The sequence below is a fragment of the Bombus affinis genome, chromosome 15 (assembly GCF_024516045.1).
Source record: "Bombus affinis isolate iyBomAffi1 chromosome 15, iyBomAffi1.2, whole genome shotgun sequence".
Classification (NCBI taxonomy): domain Eukaryota; kingdom Metazoa; phylum Arthropoda; class Insecta; order Hymenoptera; family Apidae; genus Bombus; species Bombus affinis.
The window spans coordinates 5,388,257-5,409,450 of NC_066358.1; the positions used below are offsets into that span (position 1 = coordinate 5,388,257).

General features: G+C 41.2%; 2 protein-coding genes and 1 non-coding gene across 5 annotated transcripts in view; 1 reads left to right on the forward strand and 2 right to left on the reverse strand.

Moving 5' to 3' along the window:
* Positions 1 to 21,194, reverse strand: part of LOC126925042 (aryl hydrocarbon receptor protein 1) — a 159,929-nt gene that overhangs the window by 112,364 nt on the left and 26,371 nt on the right. The gene's annotated exons all lie outside the window — the stretch shown is intronic.
* The window catches only part of LOC126925044 (venom dipeptidyl peptidase 4), a 512,928-nt gene that overhangs the window by 102,513 nt on the left and 389,221 nt on the right, over positions 1 to 21,194 (reverse strand). The window lies entirely within an intron of this gene.
* Trnad-guc (transfer RNA aspartic acid (anticodon GUC)) lies at positions 20,664 to 20,735 on the forward strand. The gene has a single exon. It is a non-coding gene; the product is annotated as a tRNA-Asp (tRNA).

Sequence of the window (21,194 nt, forward strand, 5' to 3'; positions counted from 1 at the left end):
TAATCTTCAATCATAAGTAATCGGTCTAATATGCAGAACGAAAGATATCAGCATTTTTCAGGATTATTTCTGGTAATTGGCCTGAGAGTGAAGTGGGAAATTGAAGGAACGTACGATCTCTTGGTCGGAGAACTTCCGGCGCCCTTAATTGCGCCAAAGGCTTATTAGACGCGGTGGCGACTGAGTAAGCACGCATGCAAATGCGGCCACTTGCGCGTTTTAATATGTATATTTTGTATATCCTTAGCATACATATTGATGTGCATACAATGGTCTACGTTCTAATGAGATGCGAAGGGTTCTTCGGACAGTTAAAGCGAAATACGTGTTTGACGGATGCCAGATGCTAATTATCGTCCATTATCTAACGTCCAGTAAACCCGTGAACATCGAAATCATGCGGAGAACGAATCTGACCGACGTTAGGGGTCGCTTGTTCGAAACTCGTAAGAATTATTAAGAAACTCGCTATTGGAAACCGCGATTTCATCGATCTATCGTATGTATCAAACGACCACGTACGATGATGGGGCGTAATAATGGAAAGGTCTCAAATTGAGAGGCGTTGAATCGTCGATCAGTCGCCACGCGGGTATAATTAGTCCTTAAACGATTACGTTTCATTGGCTGGGAATTGCCGCGGCACCATTCAAACTCTCGAATGAAAACTATCTTCTATTAATCTGATGTTCCCGAATAATAATCGATGTACTAAACTCGATTACAAAGTCGAAGATCGTGCTGTGATACATCAATGAGATATAAACGCTGGAGGTTATCAATTTTAAGAATAATTCTCATTTCATAATGGGGAAAATAATAAATATGAGATAATAAACGTCAATGGAAATGTCAAACGTACCGCTTATCGTTTATGATCGTAGAGTATTCAGGCTCACGTGTGGTCCCATCCTCAAAGGACACTTTACGAATGATAAACTACTCTTAATTAACCCATCAACCATTACACATGCTCGGCTACGTACATCCGCTTAACCGGTAGCGCATTTTGTATGACTTAACTGCCTCCCCGTCTCATCAGAGCTCAGTCATTACCACGAGGATTGGCTATTTCAGACGCAATTATCTATTAATCATGCCCCTCGTCCGCGTTAGCTCCTGACCTCCTAATAGCCGCTGCACAAGGATAATTGTCAAGCATGATCTTGGAAGATCGAATCACCCACTTCAAGCTCTTGGTATCCTGTTCTGTATGAGATCTGTATGGATCTTGCGTGCGAGAATAGATCCCTTCAAACCAATCATTCCTCCCCTAGACCTTCGATATTCGCGCGGTTTCATTTATAGACGTATTTCAGACTTTATTTTCGTTTCGCTTTGTTTGGCCAAAATGTTTTCATCAAGATCGAAAAGTATTTCGTTCGTTCTTCCATCCTTTCCATGAAACAGTTTCCTCTTTCAAAGTAAAACATTGCAGCCTTCCTGTTGTATCATTTCGACGATATCGATACAATGTATTTCGTGTACGATGCATCATCGAAAAATTCTTTGTGTCGACGCAAAATGATATTCTACGTCAAAGTTTCAGTTGCTTCGAGCGGAAAAGCTTCATCTGCGAAATCCGAAACACTCGGATTGTTGTTCGAGTTCTTCGAGAGATTGCACGAGTACCGTATCTTGTCGGGCGAATTCCACCCTGTGATCCGATGCTCATCGGGGCTCGTGTAGAAGCGCAGAAGCGAAAAAGCGTGTCGTGAAACGGCAGTGTCGGTGCTCACGTGATGGAGTAAGAAATCGCGAGACCGCGTGATTTAGGAAGGAGAGTCGTTAATCAAGCGGTCGAGTTAGAAGTCAACAGGTGCGAGAACGAAGCGGCCGGCTGGTTCTCTCGCATGGGACACGCATGCCGCGCGTATGTCACGGACCTGTGTCTCCGTGTGTACACCTCTGACTAACCGTGCACGGGATTAGGCGTCTAGGAACTGAGACGACCTCGGGTCTCTCGATACGAACTGAGATCATTCGTTGACCATTTGAAAAAGAAACTCCACTCTGTTCGTATGAATATCAATTTTGTCAGAATAGTGAAAATGGCCACGATCACGATTTTATCAAAATTTTATAGCAAAGAAGAATAGAAATTTCATTGACCATGTAAAACTAACGATTCATAGTTTTTTTTTTTTTTTTTTTGATAGAAACCTAATAAATTTATAGCACTAAATGAAAGTCTTCGTAAAAATGTTATATTTCAACTGTTAATAGTTCTCATAATTTCGTCGAGTGTAGTGAATTCATTAAAGATAAAGAAAACACGATTTAAAAAATCATGACAATTCGTCTAATCGATAAGCAATCGAAAAGCGATATAAATTCGATTAACATTGAGATTAGTCAGCAAACGATCGGATTAAGTTGGACGCGTTAAAGAGTCGTTAACGCGACGCGTAAATTGCGATCGATGCAATCGATAATAAAATTTATTGTCTCGCGCCGATGCACGGCGTATCAGCTCGTGAAAACCGGTCTGATTCCATCGACCAGGCAATCTTCGGGCTTTTCGCCTTGCTTCGTACAGATAGCAATTTTCTCCGGGTAATTATCACTTTGAAGCTAGATACCGGCCGCATTAATAATCCGCGGGAAATGCATGGCTGGCTCGCAACGCTTTGCTCGATCAATTGCTTCGCTATGTGGATCATCATCGAGATTGTCCTGATTTTATGAGTCGTTGATTAAGTGATAGGTTTACGAAGTATTCTCGAATAATTCCCGAGAATACTTCGAGAATATTTTTACGCTCGTTCTCTCTTGAATCTGAGCAGATTTATTTTATCGAAATTTACATAATCCACCACTGGCCAGTGTATCGATCTGACCCAAAATCGACATCAATCATAAACTGAGACTGTAAAAATGAAACATCCGATCCGTGAAAAGAGACGCTTCAATGAAAAATACAAAGTATCCACGGATAACCTTTTGTGGCCACTGTAAAACAATTTTTTATGGAAATCTCGCGGAATAATAAAAAAAATATCGATTCGTAATTTTTCGTAACGAGCTTACAAATTTATCATATACAGCGCATGTGTGAATCATTTCTTTAGGATATTTTGATACTTCTTCCCCAACAGCATGCTTGAAATACCAAGAAGATGTTACCTAACACCCTGTAAGACAGAAAACTGTCTCGTCTAAAATTCAGAATGGACAAGAGGGAGGATGGTAGAACGACCTGACAAACGAGCGAGGCATCGAGTCCTCTTCTAAACGCCTTCTAACGGCGTCTTTAATCACTCCATCCAGCGTTGGGTGAGGATGGAGGCCTCGGCTCGAGCGAAAAAGGGCCGCGAACAGAGTCGACGGGCCGTGCTACCGAATTCCCGTGACAAGGTACAAGGAACTCCAGACGTGAAGGCAAAAAAGAAGCGAGAAATATCCTCGCAAGAGGAAGAAGGAAGGTGGAAACGGGCCTGGCAAACGCATTTGTCGGCTGTTGGCCCGGTTCTCGTCGCTCTTTCGCCAGCAGGAAAGATTAGTGGTCCTAATTCCCGTGCTCGTTCGTTCCTCAGGAAATCCCCACGGTAGAAAGACACGTCTTCTCTTGACTTCTCTTCCTCCTGCAAGTCAGTTCAACTCCACGAGGAACAACGAACGAAGAGAGGAAAGGACAGAGGAGAGGAGAGGAGAAACACACGGACGAGTTATCTGTTCCGTTTCTCCAGGCGGTGTAGGTTACGAGTGTCCGAAAGCGGAGGCCACGCTCGTGCTGGCTACCGTAAATGTAAATATCCTACGCTCCCCGCATTAACATACGTCCCCTCAGGCTCATTAAGGATGAAATTAATTATCCAATGGAATCGTTTCTCGTGTTCCACCCGGCCTAAAGCTGCGACGCGAGACACGGAAAAACCGAACCTCGGATGGGGCCCTAGGGGGCTTCTAGGTTGTTACAGTCTCTTGACTTATTGAGAAGTTTAGATATGCGAGTTTGTTTGGTGATCGCAAGCGCATTCGTTGATCTTTGGAGTATGAAGGAATTGATTCGAAGATTTTAGGATATTTATTCTAGTCCAATGTGGACGCAACGTGATTCTAAAAAGAAACAGCGTACAGTCTTTTATGATGACCTTATGTCGATGAATATCCAATTCTGTTTCTTCTTCAACATTCTGACGTTTTTCAATATTTTCATGTTCCTGCGAAAACAGCGTAGAATTATCCTGAATTCCTACTCGTGTTTTCACAAAATAAAATATTTAGTGGAACCATCTTTAGCGCTTATTACATGTTCATATATCAAATCCTTCACAAGAGTATGTTCGCACTAAATATCTTGCAACTTCTATATACGTTTCCAGATTGCTTTCAAATCTGATCGATATAATCACGACGCTCTTGTCTCGCTATAGCGTTAACAGAAATTCCAAGATGTTTTATATAACGCGTACAACGTGGACATTGAATTGTTCCATAACGAGCCGGTGTATATCCGAAACACGATCTCGAAAGTGCACGGGAAATTGTACAGGATTCCGGAATACGGTAGGAGGGTATCGTTATTCTGGCCAACGATAAGCGGTTACTCTCGTGTTCGCGCTTAAAGGTGGCGCCAATCGATGAATTATCGCGCGTCGCGCGCGTAAAGCAATCAGCGATCACGAAGAAATCACTGGGAGACTTAGAGCAGCAATTATCCTAATGGATGCAAAGTCACACCCTGCTGTCTGCACTGGGCATGGTAATGAGTTGATATCACCGCATACCAGGACCTTGTATCCTTCCAAGTCCTGTTCGAACCAGCGCCGCGCCACCACCGATCCCCTCCCCTCCCTCCTCCTCGTTCCTCTTCTCCGTTTCGTCCCTTTTTCTCCCACCTATCTCCCAGCGCATCTTCTCCTCGCCCTTCCTTCTCCCTTCGTCCTTTGCCAGAGCGTACAGAATTCACTCAGCCTCGAAAATCACCTTCACACTTGAGCCCCGCTTGTAGCCACGCTTTGCCATGAAGATAACGCTTACGAGGAACCTTGGCCGATCGCTGATCGCGAGTCTGACTTTTCAATGGGTAATTGTTCTTTCGTTGGTTCAGAGAATAGGTATCTTTTACTTTGGCCAGAATCGATGGATTTTGAAATTTACATGTGTGTTTTTGGACGAATCCCATTCGCTTCATGTTCATTTTTGAAGCTCGTTTTTAATTATGTAGGGTGGTAGTTTAAGCAGTCGCAAGCGTCAGCAGACTCTTACTTTCTGCAGACTCTCTATTTTTCGACTTGTCGTTTTATTTCTGTTAAAAATGAGTTGTACCGTAGACGGTATTTATATTTGCAGGGACTAAAATCGACTCAAGTTTATTCGTGCTTATTAGCTTTTTGGTCTGTGATTATACAAGTTTTTAACGAACGAAAGATCCGATTCACGAGATAACCGTGTAATTCAGAAGTCACATATCCATTTGTTCACATTTCGCGAATTGAAAACTTCTTTCCCCGCCAAGATTCGTTTATAATTTTAGATTAAATTTCCGATGAAAGTAAAAAGTTGGAATGAATTACAATCTAGCTGTCTCGCGAGCCTCACAGAATTCTGTTTATGGAGGGTTAATTATGAGCATCGAGGCTAAACGGGTTAAGAAACTCGTCCCGTGAGCAAACCACTTGAAATGGCTTCGCACTTGTCACTGACCACCGTTATCTTCTCTCTTCTTAGAAGGTGTTCGTGGGGTGACAGAGATACTCAGAGGCATGACCTCTACCTGCTACCTACACCTTGGCTGCCGCGGTTCTCCACACGATTGCTTGCTCACGATTCTCGAGCAAGCCGCTATTTATTCAATTCTCTTCGCGTATGATCAATTCTGCCATGTCCAACCGAAACACCTCTCCCAATCAACTTCATCGTCGTTTCTATCTGGCGATTCGTTCATCGCGTGCCGTTTTCAGTTTTCACGTCTGAAACTTAACTTCTTTCTAAACTCTCTAACTTTCGCACTTGACTACTCTTGACTTAACTCTTCAATATTTGCTTATTGATTTACGCGAACCTATGAGAACGATCCAAAGTACAGAACGTTAAATACTCGATTAATTAGAAAAAAGAAACCCTACGAGACTACGAGGAAGAGGAAAGATACAGACCTCGACTTCCAAGAGACGAACACGCGCAATTTCGCTGACGATCACTAGTAGCTTAATTTCGCAAAGAAAAACGACGATTCGGATGAGCGTACTGTGCGTATCGTGGCAACGACGAGAATGAACTGCGCCCGGGCCGTGGTAGCAAAGAGCTTTTGTACTCTGACAAGAGCATTGATTGAAATGCAAACCAGTTAAGGGTGCAACCTAATCTCTAACCAGAGGAAAACTGCTATACCTGCGGGACTTTCTACCGCGTTCGTAATCCGTCCCAAAGGATTCGGTGTCGTTTTCCATACTAAAGAGGACAACTCCTCGCTTTAACTAGGCTCTCGGTTAACATGTTCTAGATGTACTCCACGTGTTTTTAAAGAAGAACACCATACGTCGAATAATATTTTGTAGCTTAAGAACAACACATTAGTGAGATCATGATCATGTCTATAGAGAGAATATTGATTTGGAGCAGATGGAATAGGGAATAGTGTCGGGACACGAGTAGCCAGACTTAAACGTGGCATTATCCACTAAATGAAACGTTTGAAGTACAAGACGTATAGTTATATGTATAGTTCTCTTGTCTCTAGGATAAATTACTTTTTTAACGTAAACGACTCTACAATCAGATGTCGCATAGCTTTCGTAAAATCACAAAGAACTCGAACACGGTAATACATGAAATATTCCTAACAAATCATGGTTTCACGCTTATTTAGAAATTATCGCGATAATCTCAAAACGGTCTCCAAACTTGACACGCTACTATACGCAGACTTGTTTCTCCATTCTTCCCACAAAGATGCGAAAAATTAACACAAGATGGTATAGAAATGTAAATTTTTTTAAATAGAAACTATACGTCTTCTCCTACGTTTTTCGTAATATTCCTGGAAGCTAGCACGAAAGAGGAAACAAAACTCATCTTCTACACTTCCGATAAAATTCCAGGCAGCTAACACGAGAAGGGATAAATCTTGGAAGAAATTTTACGGAATTCTGCTGAAACGAAGCCAACGTTGGGACATTGGTCGGGACATTTGCACGATTCCGAAGCCGGATCGTGTTGAGCTTGGATAAAACTGGGAAAAATCGGGACAAAGTCGGCGATAGCCGATTATAGGCCTTCTTAAAATCCATCAATAATCCAGTATCGGATGGGAAGGTCGCGGGGGCTGGAAGCCGACATTTCTCGGTCTTCCGTTGGTGGCTGGTGCGTATTAAACCAGCGGACGTTCTGGAATCCGCGTATCCGCGAGGAAAATTCAGGATATATCGGTCGAGACCTGTCGACGAACAAGTCGAGCCGGTGTGCAGACATGGTAAAACTATTGGATTATTCGAGGCGTACGAGTGGAAGAGCTGCGGTTAGCAGGCATCAGACTGAGTTTGTTGGATTCGGGATCAAAGTAATCTCGTTTGCCACCCCCCGATCAGCCTATCCCCGATGACCAGGGCTGGGCAAACCACGCCCTATCATCGCTGGATACCGTCGCCCTTTAGGCCCTTTTCGAAAACCCAATTAAAATCATTTAAAAGCGATGTCTATTATCCGCAGCCCCAATTTGCGTCTTAAGTGCCAATAGACTCAATAAAATAAGTCCATAAAAACGATTTTATAGGAAGCAAAACGATAATTTTCGTCGTTTTTTTGGCTCCTATACGTGATAAAAAGTTGGATTGTTTATTAGGGTGAAAGAAAAGGGTGGTTTTAGTCGAGAAACGTGGATTTGGACACGTACGAATCCACTTTCTTCCCTTTGGGCGAATATTTAAGTGGATATTCGCGGAATGTTGGACACCCCTGATGCCAGCTGAGGCGTATGATCTGGTTAGTTGACTCTAGGGTGGGTTTTGCCCTCGGCAGGCCACAATCCGCTCGTTTTTCGAGGCCGGATTAGCCTCATAAGACGACACCGCTGCTCGAAAGATTAGATACCGAGATTACCGATGCAAACAGCGTCGAATGACGGATTGAATCGGATAGCCAAGCCGATACTGATCAAATATGGCCAGGAAGACCGCTTGAAATTAGTCGAACCGCGTGGCGAGCGATCATCCAACAACCGATGACGAGACCAACGTGTGTCTCCAATTTTCTCCATTTTACTACACAAATTCTCCAAATGAATCTATCAATAAGATATCAAAATGTACAATTTAATAGAGCCAACATTCAGCTCGCAGATCAGTATGATTATAAAAGGTGTAGAGCGTTATTTGCTTAGGGAGAATCGCAGTTCTTCCTGAATAAGATATTGCAGGAATTACAAACACATTAGATATAATTTCGCCGTTCATTTTTGGAAGAAATACTATTAGACACACGGGATAAGGTAGACGTGTGATTTTGTAACAAATTTGTTAACAACGTTGATAGAATTCCGAGAATACAGACAATTCTGTCAAGGGATGTCTATTTACTTCCAGCGTTAACACGGTCGCCAGACCTGTCCAATGAATCGAATCTACCATAGATTTCTATATTGTTTACAACCTACATCCACTCAAATACCACAGATACTGTCCTCGAACATTAGAGAAATATATAAATAACAATGAAGACATTCGTATTAAAAATGGAAATAAGGAATGCTCTCTGTGTCAAAGAAAGTATAGAATCAACCAGGACGTGGACAGACAAATCCGTTTGAATACTCGTCTTAAATATCGAAAAACATGTTAACAGATCACCAATTAGAAAATTAAAATAGAAAAGTAGAAGAAATAGGGAAGTAAGATAGAGAAAAATTCCCCTAACGAGATTCTTAGGACTCTGAGGTTCTCCATTTCGAAGAACACCGATTTTCCACGACTGAGTCGTGCGGATTGTTAATGGAAAAATCATTTAAATTCGTCGTAATAATGAAAACGCCAAGATTGAAAGGGAAAATATTGAAAGAAAAGAAGATTCCTTAATCCCTCCATTCTGAGCGACGTCACTTCTTGTCAAACTCGGAAAACGACGAAGACCATCTCCTTGGCGATTGAGTCGTCCAGGTGTTGGGCAGAGGGTTCCAATGTCAAACCAGATCTCGGCTACGAGAGTTTTTCACTCGTTAATTCGAGCTGGTGACCGTTAAGCGTTTCTGGCTGGTCTTGAGGCGGCAATAAAAAGCGGGGCGACGAAGATCATCTTCATCGCTGCTCGAGTTCGTGACGTTTCAGGGCGGTGGCTTCGCGTGGTCCATTCTGTCCGAACGAGCACGCACGATGACGTGATCACGTGACCGTTAAAAACCTGACCTAACCGACATCCCTGCCGGCACGCCATTATCCGTGCGTCCATCGCTACTGAATGAGCCCCGATGTCCGGGGCATAAGCTCGCTATATCGTCGGCCCTCGTAAATCCATCCAGCTAAAGGACATGCGATCCAGAGGCCCGTTGTCCTTCCTATCAACGGGCCGCGCGAGTTCCTTTCCATTCAAGGTCCTATGCTCGTACACGCGCGTCTTTGCGTGTTAACGTTCAGTGCTGACGATTGGGTTTGCTCCGTAATCGGCTATGAAATTGGAGAGACATTAACTGCAAGTTAGCAATTTTTTCCCTAAAACTTGACTTTTTCTCGGGATTGGGCGGTGTAAAGGAATTTATGAACGGACGAAATTTATGTCGAAAGGTTTCTGCTTTGTAGATAATTCTGGTAGATACTTTTTGCGTAAAAATGATTAATTATGTTGCTTTGTTGCATTGCGTATCCTTTTTGATGATCCTACGCCATTCCGAAACTGGATAATTCTAACATTAAAAATCGCACCAACATCGACCTTTTCATCGCCGATAAACACGCAAAATCTTTCAATCTAACCTCTAAAACTTTTCTGACTTTCTACAATACTTCAACCACCTAATAATACTTTTTTATCCAGAAAGCTCGTTATAGAACACGATAACGTCTGAAGAACGATTCTATCTGTTCTCCTGCCAAAGAATCAAACTCTTGAAATAAAGATTTCAAATTTCACGAATTGGATCAGGGAGATCAGAGCTTCACGGACTCGGTTCGATAAAATGACAGCGACCTGGCGATTACTGGCAGCACGCAACTACCGAATGAACTAATATCCAAGTGTCGACCTAATATCGAAGCTCGGCGTAAAGGCATCGGGAAGGCACGCAACGTCTCTCTCGTCACGAGGCGCGTTGTATCCCTTTTTCTTCGGGTCCGATGGTTGCATGTACGCGTACCTTATGCAGGACGTGCCGTGGATATCCGGTGGTTGATCGATACGTCAGGAACGCAGCGATTACTCCTCCACGGGATTACTTTACCGGTATCGTGTTGCCAATCTGTGTATACAGGGAGGCCAGGTGAAATTGCGCGAAAGTTGCCGAGTTAGACCAACGCTTTTGGCCAACTTCCTTATTCGCCGATTGTTACATGAAGAACGACTATCGTCGCTTAACCATGCTAACTATATTTTCATTATAAAAGAATTTCGTCACCTTCATTGGTAGATCAAAAAAATGATCAATTTCCTTCTTTAAAGATTCTCTTGACTTCAACGTCGAGTCTGAAACTAAAACTGTACGATTATCGAGAATATTGTATTCTATGTTGAACATTTTCTTACTGAAGATTTCCCCGAGCTATTAACAATACCTTCGTAAACTACTTTCAAAGGGTACTTACGATAATTAGGTATATTTTCGCGCTTCCTTAACCGATAAACGCATCGTCACGCAACATCATTTTCATCAGACAACAACTAAATAAAATTATAACACGAAAGAATTTAAAACGGATCGAAAGAAACACAATATCGTGTTCATTTGGACATACGACCACAAACGACAGACTCCAGTTTCTTACGAGATCCTCGAAACAGTTATTCAGCAACTATATCACAACGTCTTCAAAGATTTTTCTTTCAAAACGAAAAGATGTTCTCTAAAAGTTGCAGAGACAATGGACCGAAGAGGAGACAGATCGAGGGAGCAGATGGGTGCTACCCAGTGCGCGGGGCCACGAATCGATTTCGATCTTTCGCTCTCGATCCCATAAATATCTGGCGGAGCCAGTCAGCCGGATAATTACGTATCGAGGCGTACAGGGGGCGGAGAAACGTGGCGTTCTCTATAAGCTTCGATATTATGCCTATACGTAGTCGCGGCACGCTTGACCCTCTTGACACTCGGATGATATAATAATAATTGTTGTGCGTCCATGCCAGGCTACGAAGAGGAACAATCCGCCCCGGCATCATTGGTAGAAAGTCACTGGCTTCGGATACACCGACCTTTCGCGGTCGTTGTGTTGCTGGGACCGGCCCAGTGCGCAGAACGGGGCCCCGTTTAATTTCCTCGCTTCGTTTCATGCTTCTTCCGAACGAGCGTTTTCGTTTGGCCGCCGTTTAATTAATATCGGAACGCTTTCACGGCCCTTGCCACCAATACGGCCGATCCTTTATGCTCGATATCGCGACTTCTTTCAGTAGAAAACGCGACCTTTGATCTTTCCTCTTAAGCATTTCTACGAGCTCCGTTTTCTTCATTTCTTCTTCACGGTGCTTTGTTCGTCGTACGTGCAATTCAAAAATTGCTTCCAACGTTTCTGGATAAATCGACGCAGGCTCGCGAAAGTATCCGAACATTTGTAGACGCTGCTTGCCAATAAAATAGCGTTGTGTCGAGGTACGATCGTCGTAATTGCGTTGATAAAATTTGAAACAAGTCCGAGAATATGTATAACGATTACGAGTGACGTGTTTCCTAGAGATGACAAAAGTATTCAAACGATCAATTATCCATAACGTTAACAAACTTTATGTTGTTCTCCAAGATCCAGCTTGAAACTTGAGATTATCTGTACCATTTCCTCGTGGTAAATACGTTCGTGAGAGTAAGTCAAATTTTTTGGGTATGTCGAATACTCGTTATGGATCTGAGTAACAAAATGGAGAATTTTATTTGGAAGCTTCAAATAATGGAGACGACGCAACATATGCGTCAGTAGAGTAAGAATACCGGTTCAGACCATCCGTCTCCCTACTTTCTTATCGCGTTGCAGCTTAACTTGGACGTTTCGCCCTGTAACTGTCGGATGCTCGTAACAAGATCATGAATTCCGATACTCAATCTTTGTAGCTCTTCGTGGCATGAAAGAAAACGTAAGATCTCTCTTCGTCCCTTTCGACTGGGGATTGGTATAAGAGCAGTAATTTTTGACCACATCGATATTGATTTAGCAGACGTGAACATTGAGAAAAGAAAGGATTCAGCCTCCAGCTGGACACGATCTGGAGAGGTTGCACGGCTCGAAAGTTCGCCAACGTTGGCCCGATCCTCTCGCCTCCCGTTTGAAAATGAGATTTCGGTGGAGGGCAAGATAACAGACGAAACTGCATACCGAATTAGTAGGATGGAATATCTACCGAAGAGGCATTACCTATCGTCGACTGAGTACAAACAAAGAGGAGAGGCGAGCGGTGTATAGTAAAACGATCGTCGCTCGACTTGAAATACGTAGCCATTAACGGCCATAACCATTACCGATTCGACTGAATTGTGAGGTTAGTATGGGGCTAATCTGCTACGTGCTTTACTTACCTGTCAAGAAATTAGCATATTATCTGAATACCGGCTCCCTTGCCTCCGATTCCTTGGGAGCTCGAAACTGTTCCTCCTCCTTTCGCTTTCCTTCGCCTCTTTCCACTTCTCTTAGCCCGGTTAGTTCGAAGCAACGAGCATTTTTAATCGATCAGGCCCGACGAAATCGCGTTTCTTCAAATTTCACATTAGCGAAACTTGAAAGAGCACAAGCGTATGAACTGACGGCATTTCTTTAATGAAATCGTTAAGAGGAATCATCTTACTAGAAATATTATCGAAGATGTATAATTAAACTCGTACGCAATCGTTATTAATTTCGTTCCAGCGCAGCCCATGTGACTCGATTATTATTATTAATTCGTCACAGAGTAGCCGAGAAAGACGTAAATATGTCGGATACTAATTGCTAATTAAGTAATAAAATGGAAAATTGTATAAGGTTGTATTCTGACAGTTGTAAGTAATCGAAACGACGTAACGTACGCGTCAGTGAAATAAGAACATCGATTCAGACCGATTGCTTTCTTAATTTTCTGTCACGTTGAGGTTAGACTTTGTTTTATATTGTGATTCCAAATATATACATGGAAACACAACGATTGGACCAAATAATGAAAACACTTATATGCCACATACATATTATGCATACGCATATACATATATCACATGTTTCCATTATTTCGTCCAATCTCTGTGCATATACATATATTTACATTTTATCAGATAAATGTATTCGCTGTTACTAGAGCAATTAAAGAAAGGAAAAGTGAGAGAAGAGAAATAAAAACGATACCAAAGCAACTTAAGGAGATAACGCCGTGGCAATAGTAGATTCTTTTGTGGTCTTTAATTATAATTGTAGGTTTAGATGGCGCTAAGTTTAGACGTAAATAGGCGTGAGAGCGTGAAAGTGTGGGATGAGTAAGTGCGACTACATTCGATACGATTGAGTAAGTATACGGTATCATACGTGTAATCTAAGTCTATTTCCTGACCGTGAGATCGAAATTAAATAAATACCTAATTATCTATATTCACTTTGACTAAATGAGAAAAATGGCAAAGAGAAGGAGGAAAGAAGAGTTGGTCAGGGTTCCAAGCTAATTGCTTCATCGACTCTTAACTCTTAATAGAACGCGTGCAAGAGGTTCTATTTGCGCGCGAATAATTGATCGTGCGTGGGTCTACGATCGAAAAAAAACACAGGGGGCGGACGAGGTTAGGGGTTGGGGGCAACTTCCTGTGCCGGTGTTGGCGGCACGCACGAAAATATTTAACGCAAACGAGCATAATGGGATCTTTGGTGGAACAGAAACAGAAATAAAAATCACGGTAGCTTCTTGGGGCATCGCGAGGCTTAATGGGGTTAACCCTGGCTAACCTACGTATAATTAAAAACAGAAAATGAACCGAGACGAATCGGGATTATTGATCCGGTGGATTTTACGTCGACATTTAAGGGCCACGGCCAACGTCGATCTATCAATTCGTACAGTGCGAGGAATTCCTCTTTTGTATCGTCATATCCCGACTTACGTACTCCTAAGTTACATCATTCTGTTCGACGAGTCGATAAGAACTGTTTCACAATTCGATCCGAACAAGGAAAGTATTGGACTAAAGATTCATGAAATTTTTTACTGCTGTCTAGCATTTTTCATATTCATTTTGGATGAGCCGAACAAAAGGTGAAAAACAGTGATTTTTTGATCGAAGAAAGAATCATATATCAATAGACTGAACCTTTAATAAAAAAAGGAACGGATAAAATAATATTTAGGAATAAGGAAAAAAATAATTTTCACATGATTCTCTCTTAACTGTTCTAGGACTCTCGAGAAGCTCCCAAGACTCTTTCATCCATTTGCACTGAACTCTCACTCCTACATCGTCGAGATCCGCTCTTAATCACGAAGCTCGGTTTCAATATTTCCTCTAATGGCACTGATAACGGTGACGAGCGTTAACAGAACTATGGACCGAGTTTATGGCGCCGTTTCTCTTCGAGGTGAGACACACAAAGCGTGCGAAAGCCCGAGGCAGGAACAACTCCCAGGCGGGTCTCGTTAAAAGAAAAACTGACAATGAATTCCTCTTTATCCGGAAATCTACCAAAGAAAGAGCACGTAAAAAATTGGTGGTAGACTAGCTGCGAGAGAAGAAACGATTACGAGCGGTTCGTTGTTTCCACGAATCGCCACGAGATCGCTCGAAACGAGTTCGTAACCCATCGAATCCGATCTGCAATCGGGTCGTCGACAGCGGAAAGGTAAACACGGTAAAACCTCCAGTAAGAAACGAGACTTTCTTCTGCATTGTAGTTCGCTCCATCCCGTAAAACTAACCGCTGCTTGTTTACCGATTACCTCTTACTTACGCAGTTTCGCGTAACTCCTCCTCTGACCCGGCCATTTCGCCCGGTAACTGGGACTTGGTGGCTCGGGGAACCTTCTATGAAGCTGTTAGCTCTCTGCAAACGACCGAATTACCGGTGCGAACTGAATTGTCCCGTTGGCGCCACGTTCTTGCCGGTCAATTTGCGGAATCGTGTTGATCTTGAGGTAGTTGAGCTGCGAGGTTGTTAATTTATCTGTTTAGCGGTATGTTTTGAAACGAGAGGTTCGATTTAGGTTAAAATTTGATTATAGAAATAAGGAAACGTTAACGTGACATCGATAACAAAATCATTAGCGAGATGGTTGTGCAATGGCTCGCTTAAAATTCGACCAATATAATCATGACAGTCGTGTTTCGTTGCAACGCTAATCAAATTTCAGAAAGTTTTAAATAACATGCATAATATGTACAGAACAGTTGTGTAAATATCTTCATTGAGACCAGACACCATATTATTATTACCATGTAAGGAGACTGTCAGTGTTCTTCGCTTATCTTGCAACACGTAAACGACTGAACGAAAGGCTAAATGTCAAAAAATGTCATTAGCACATCGTTGGTTGAAGCTTCTCGCAATTTACGGTTATCCCTCGATCAGATTCGCCGACGAGGATCAGTAAATCGCGCGATGGCAACGACAGTCAACAGGCAGACGGCACGGTACAACCGTGGGATTCGTGCTAAGGATCCTCGTTCGCTCTGCACCCTCTTGGCTGCCGTTCTCTTCAATCTTCCCTTAATAATTGTTTTTTGCTCTCGTGTTTACGAGGACCGGCCAATGATACGCATTACGCGTGGCGCTGATTGCTCGGCCCAACTTTTAGTTCCCTCTTGCCCCTAATCTTCCCCTTCATATCGTCCAACTCTCTCTTTCTCTTTCGATCCTCTCGCCTGGCCAACAAGGAGCGTCAAACAAATACGCGTCCTTGATTTTCCTCAAATGGTTCCTGGGTAATTTGTTCTTCTTCCTCGTCGCAGAAGTTTCAAATTGCAGCCAGGTTTCCAATCGTTATTAGACCACGAATTTTTATGCATTTGTGGTTGTGTCGAGAAACGCAATGGCTTAGACTGCACATAATACGCAAAAGTATATAATGTGTCTAAAGCACTAGGTATAGGTACCTGTTGCAATGAAACAATTTTCTACGTAGATTCTCTACCTGTTGCAATAAAGCAATTCTCCATTTAGGCTTCACTTTTTTGGTCCCATCACGCATAAAAGAAAATAAGCGAATCCATACCAAGGATTCGTAAGTGAGAATGAAATCGAATTTGGATCGGAATTAAAAGAAGGAAGATTCGCGACGTAACCAACAATGTTTATTAATCGATGCAATATGAACACGAGAGAGAAAACAATCGCGAGAATAATGTTGAGAACCGGCCATTCCAAGATACTGATAATATTCTAAGAAATGTTAAAAATCGAAGACTGAGGAATAAAATTACTTCTTGCTACTTGGCGTATCGATTGAGGTAACTTTCCTATTCGATAGGAATCTCTACGGAAATAGAATTAAAAATCTAGAACCTTCGGTTAAAAGAAATGAACCCCCTTCTCCACTCGTTATCGTAGCTTTTTGTATTTTCATTGTTTCTTGTTTGCTATGTAATAACAACGTAGGCAACTATAGAGCTCGCAAGCATTAGGCTCGTTAGAAGCCAACAGAGCAAAATCTGTACGGGTCTTACGTGTAATCGACGGAAAGAAAAAGAACTGGCGCCAATTGGAATAGGATAGAAGGGGGCGCCCGTAAACATAGGAAAAGACGCGGGGCATGGCTGCATATTTATAAAATGCAAATTCTAATTGCGGTAACAGCGACGCGAAATTAATGATTGCATTTAAAACGCTTTATCAGCGGCTGGCACATTTTAACTCACGTAATAAGCAGCCCGTGCTCCATCGCGTGTATAGCGGTGTTCGGTCGGATGAAAAGCGCGGTCGCATAAATTTTTATTAAAAAAAGAACCGACCCTCCCCATTAACCCTATCGAACCTCAAAACCGTTTCATTTTGTTACACGAAGAAATCCGAGAAAGTTAATATCAATATTGAGGCTACATGTAAATTTAGAAAACATAATTCAAGCGAAACTGCTTCGTTTTCTCGTATAAAGAAGCTCGTGAAAACGAATACTAGTATTAAATCAATATGAAAAGTGGAAAGGTTTAAAAGCCGAATCTAATCTGCTCTACTCATTCTGTTACACGAAGGAATTCAAGGAAACGAATACTGTTATTAGACCAGTATAACAATTTCAAGTCACCTAAGACAAATCTGTTCCGAGAAGATGTATTGGAAAATACTGATTTTTGCACATAATTTAACAATGAGCTTCATCAAATCTAGAAATATTTTTAAGGATAAAAATTGACACCGACGTGCGAAGATATCTAATATTAAACCTACATGAAGAAAACATCTATAAAATACTTGCTCAGTTAGACGTATTCTCACTTAAATTATTAAGAAGATATATTACAGAGATGACTAAAATGGATAAAACACGATGTTATCGTATGGATAAAGGCAACTGTCGCTACAAATACACAGCACGATGATAAATTGAAAATTAGGTTTAGAAAAAATTAACAGTAACGGATAATTCCACCTTTGAATCGGTATATGTGTACTTCAAAGTGGATAGCGTTTATAAGTTTGCAAAACGATATTTTATAGAACAGGCCGGACATTTCGCAAGTTTTAGTGAACAGATGACGCGGAACGGAGGCACCGTCAAAAGCAAAGCTAACAGCCCAGCGAACATATGGCGTGGCTAGCGTGATCTTTCGGAAAAAATGAACAAGTTTTCGTGCCGTCGACCCACCGAACACCGCTGTTTCTCCGCCTATTGGGCGGTACTTGCGTTTTCGCAAACGCGTTTGCACAAGTCTGCAAACAATCGGTCGTGTTTGCCGTTGCACGTTCGCCCCTACGCTCTATGCTAGAGTCTATACAACCCTGAGAAACTTTTGTCAACTAAATTTTCCTTGAAAGGACGATTCTCGAACAATTCTGAATTACAACTTCTCGAATCGACAAAAAACGACCGAATTTCCGAAAACAAACCAGGAAATATTTCGTAGTAAACTGATACCCTGGAGCATAACGAAGATTATAAAAAAAAGAAAACATAACATATTTCTGCGGCTTATTTTATTTTAACGTCGTTTTATAAATAGGAAGAAATATTTAAATATAAAGTAGTTGAAAATAAAAGGAATCTGATTGTTGAGACTATTCCCTTAAATTATATAATAATATCAAATAGAAGAATAATCGAAGTTGCCTTCTTATTGCAACGGTTCCTTCGATTGGCAAAAATTTCAAGAAACTTGATCAAAGCAACCGTACATACATCGATCTGATATCTATTTGTTAATATATTATCTTCATGAGAAACTCATCGCTGTATTATATAATGACATCTCTGAATCTTCGAAAATGTTGTCATAAACGAAGTTCTACTGTAAACGAAAAAAAAAGAAAAAGAAAGTGGAGGATAACTCGGAAGAGAGGAACGAAAATATCGTTTACTATTAATCTGCCAATTTATTTCGCCGAAACATTTTAACGCGAAACTGGAAACACGCAGGTGCCTCGTTACTTCCCGTTTCCCCACGATGCAACCTAATTACTCTGAGGACCCCTTCGTTAAACAGTGATAAACATCTCGACGATTAATAAGGAGTACTGTTTTCTTGATGCCAGTTGCCGATCCCCGGTGCAGCGACGAATTCGCCGATTCCGTCCGAAAACGACAAAAATGTGGTAAAAGGTGCGATATAAAATAAAACGAAAGAGACAAGAACCTGGCTTGGCCAGTGGCCTCGAGTTAATTGCAATCCTCGTCCCTCGTAAATTAGTTTTCCATTCGTTACTCTGGCGTGTTTTGCTATGTCCGAAAACGTGTTCGTTAAGAATTAATATTGTAATTTTTAGAAACAGTTAATGGAATCTGAAGACAACGTAATGTGGCATTTATATACTTAATGATTAAGTTGTAATATTATCATAATAATACCTCAAATGATTGAAATTTTGAAATTCCTTGAACAACTAGTTCACTGTTTCTGGCTATTATATAGTTAGATCGCGGGTTTTTATGTTTTTATGGGAAATTTGAACGAGCAAAATTGCTCACAATGTGTACAATAAAATATGCAATAAAATATGCAAATTTCGATTTAAATTCCATTTCCTTTAATCAGATTCATGAAAATAGAAAAATGCATCAAAGTCCACGATCTAATTATAACAATACCAGACGTAAAACGCATTTCGAGATATCGTTTAACAAACTTGCTTGTACAGCGTACGCACTAGTGTTTGCGTATTCATCATTTGCATTCAAAGAAGTACAGTTGACCTTCTTGAGAAACAAACTCCCTTCTCTGCTTCTCTATCGTGCATCTTCTTTACCTCGGTTCTTTTAAGCTCGTTAAATTGCATGAGTTCTTAAGATTTGAAGATTTGTCCAAAGTGTTCCTATGTATGGAAAGAAAAGGAGCGATTAGGACTGCTCAACGTTTTCTTCGGGGAGAAAAGACTGTTTCCAGTGTCGGAAAAGGACACGTGTGGCGCAGAGTCCAGTCCTCGGGCCATGAGACGACATGTAATTTACGACATGACCCTTGACGAGTGATTTGCAGACGTCTCGTAACGAGACCCATGAATGACTCTGACTCTACCCTAATCGCATTCTGCAGTTTGCCTTCCTCCGGCCACGTCTTCTTTTCATGCGGCCTCCTCTCGTGAGAAAAACTTGCACGTTTCTGTTTACTTTTACAATGCTTCCAGCAGTGTATACGTTTCCTCGCGAATTCATCGGTAGAAGAAGAAGAAGAAGAGAAGACGCCTGAGCATTCCTCGTTTTCCAAGTGAAATTTAAACAAAAACGTCCATTCAAGCTACTTAGGTCGTGTAAACATTGAAATCTCTAAATTAGTTGTTTCTACATAGACATACATGTTATCAATAATATCGTTGATAATATATCGACTAAACGAATTATTTGCTTCTAAGTAACGTATATTTATGGTCGATTATGGATATCTCGATTTTAGAGAAAAAAGAAGAAAAAAATAAATCTTCTCTAGGCAACATTTAAACAGAAAAGTTTCATTTGGAGGTAAGTTTTCTATACGTTGAACTTTCTAAATTACATATTTGTTCGTAGGTATAGACTCTTGGTGACTGGTAAGGTATTAGTGGTTGCTTATCGATACTTTAGCAATTTGTGTGTTTAGTGAAGAGATAGTGCGTAACGAATCGATTAAACGCTACGAGGGCACGTTCGCTTAAGAATGAACCTCGTCTTTCCTTTTTAAAAGACATTATTCGGTCGAAAGAAACAAACGAGACAAATCTATAGCAATGCTTTGATAGAAATGGTTGGCGAAAATTTGTATCATTTGCACGTGATGTATTAAAATAATAGATTATACTTCTTCCATGATCGTAACATATATTAATCTTAAAAACACAATTTTTAATTGTTGAATGAAAAATATTATATCAATATGTTTTATATTAAAATACAAAAAAAAATAAAGTAAGATTTTCATTGAATTTTTGCTTTTCTACAGTACTGGAATACTATGTTACCACAGGTCCTCGGTAGTATAGTGGTCAGTATCCCCGCCTGTCACGCGGGAGACCGGGGTTCGATTCCCCGCCGGGGAGGAATTTTTTTTTTCATCCATAAAATTATATTTTTAGCTATTTACGTATATTGACGCAAAAATAAAGTATTTACGAAAATTATCGAGTGATTCTGTTTATATTAAACCGCGCGTCTTACCAAAAAATATGTCAGACCGAAGTATCCTATATGTATATGCTATGTACAGAGGCATAGAATAACAGGCAGAGAACAAAGGAGTTTGGCCACATTGATCTGGCAACGAGGCTCTTGGATTTTCATAACAAGGTCGTTCTTTCTCGTGACGGCGAATAGAAAAGAGTGAATACCAGATTATCGGAATATCTTGGCCTCGTATGCAATGGTATAGCGAAATCGAAGTGTAATAGAATATTGTAGAAGATCATTAAACTTTTGTAAATTACTTACAACTGCATCGATGAACGATCGTTGCAACTTCGATTAAAAAAGACTAAACAACACCGACGATGACTAGAAAT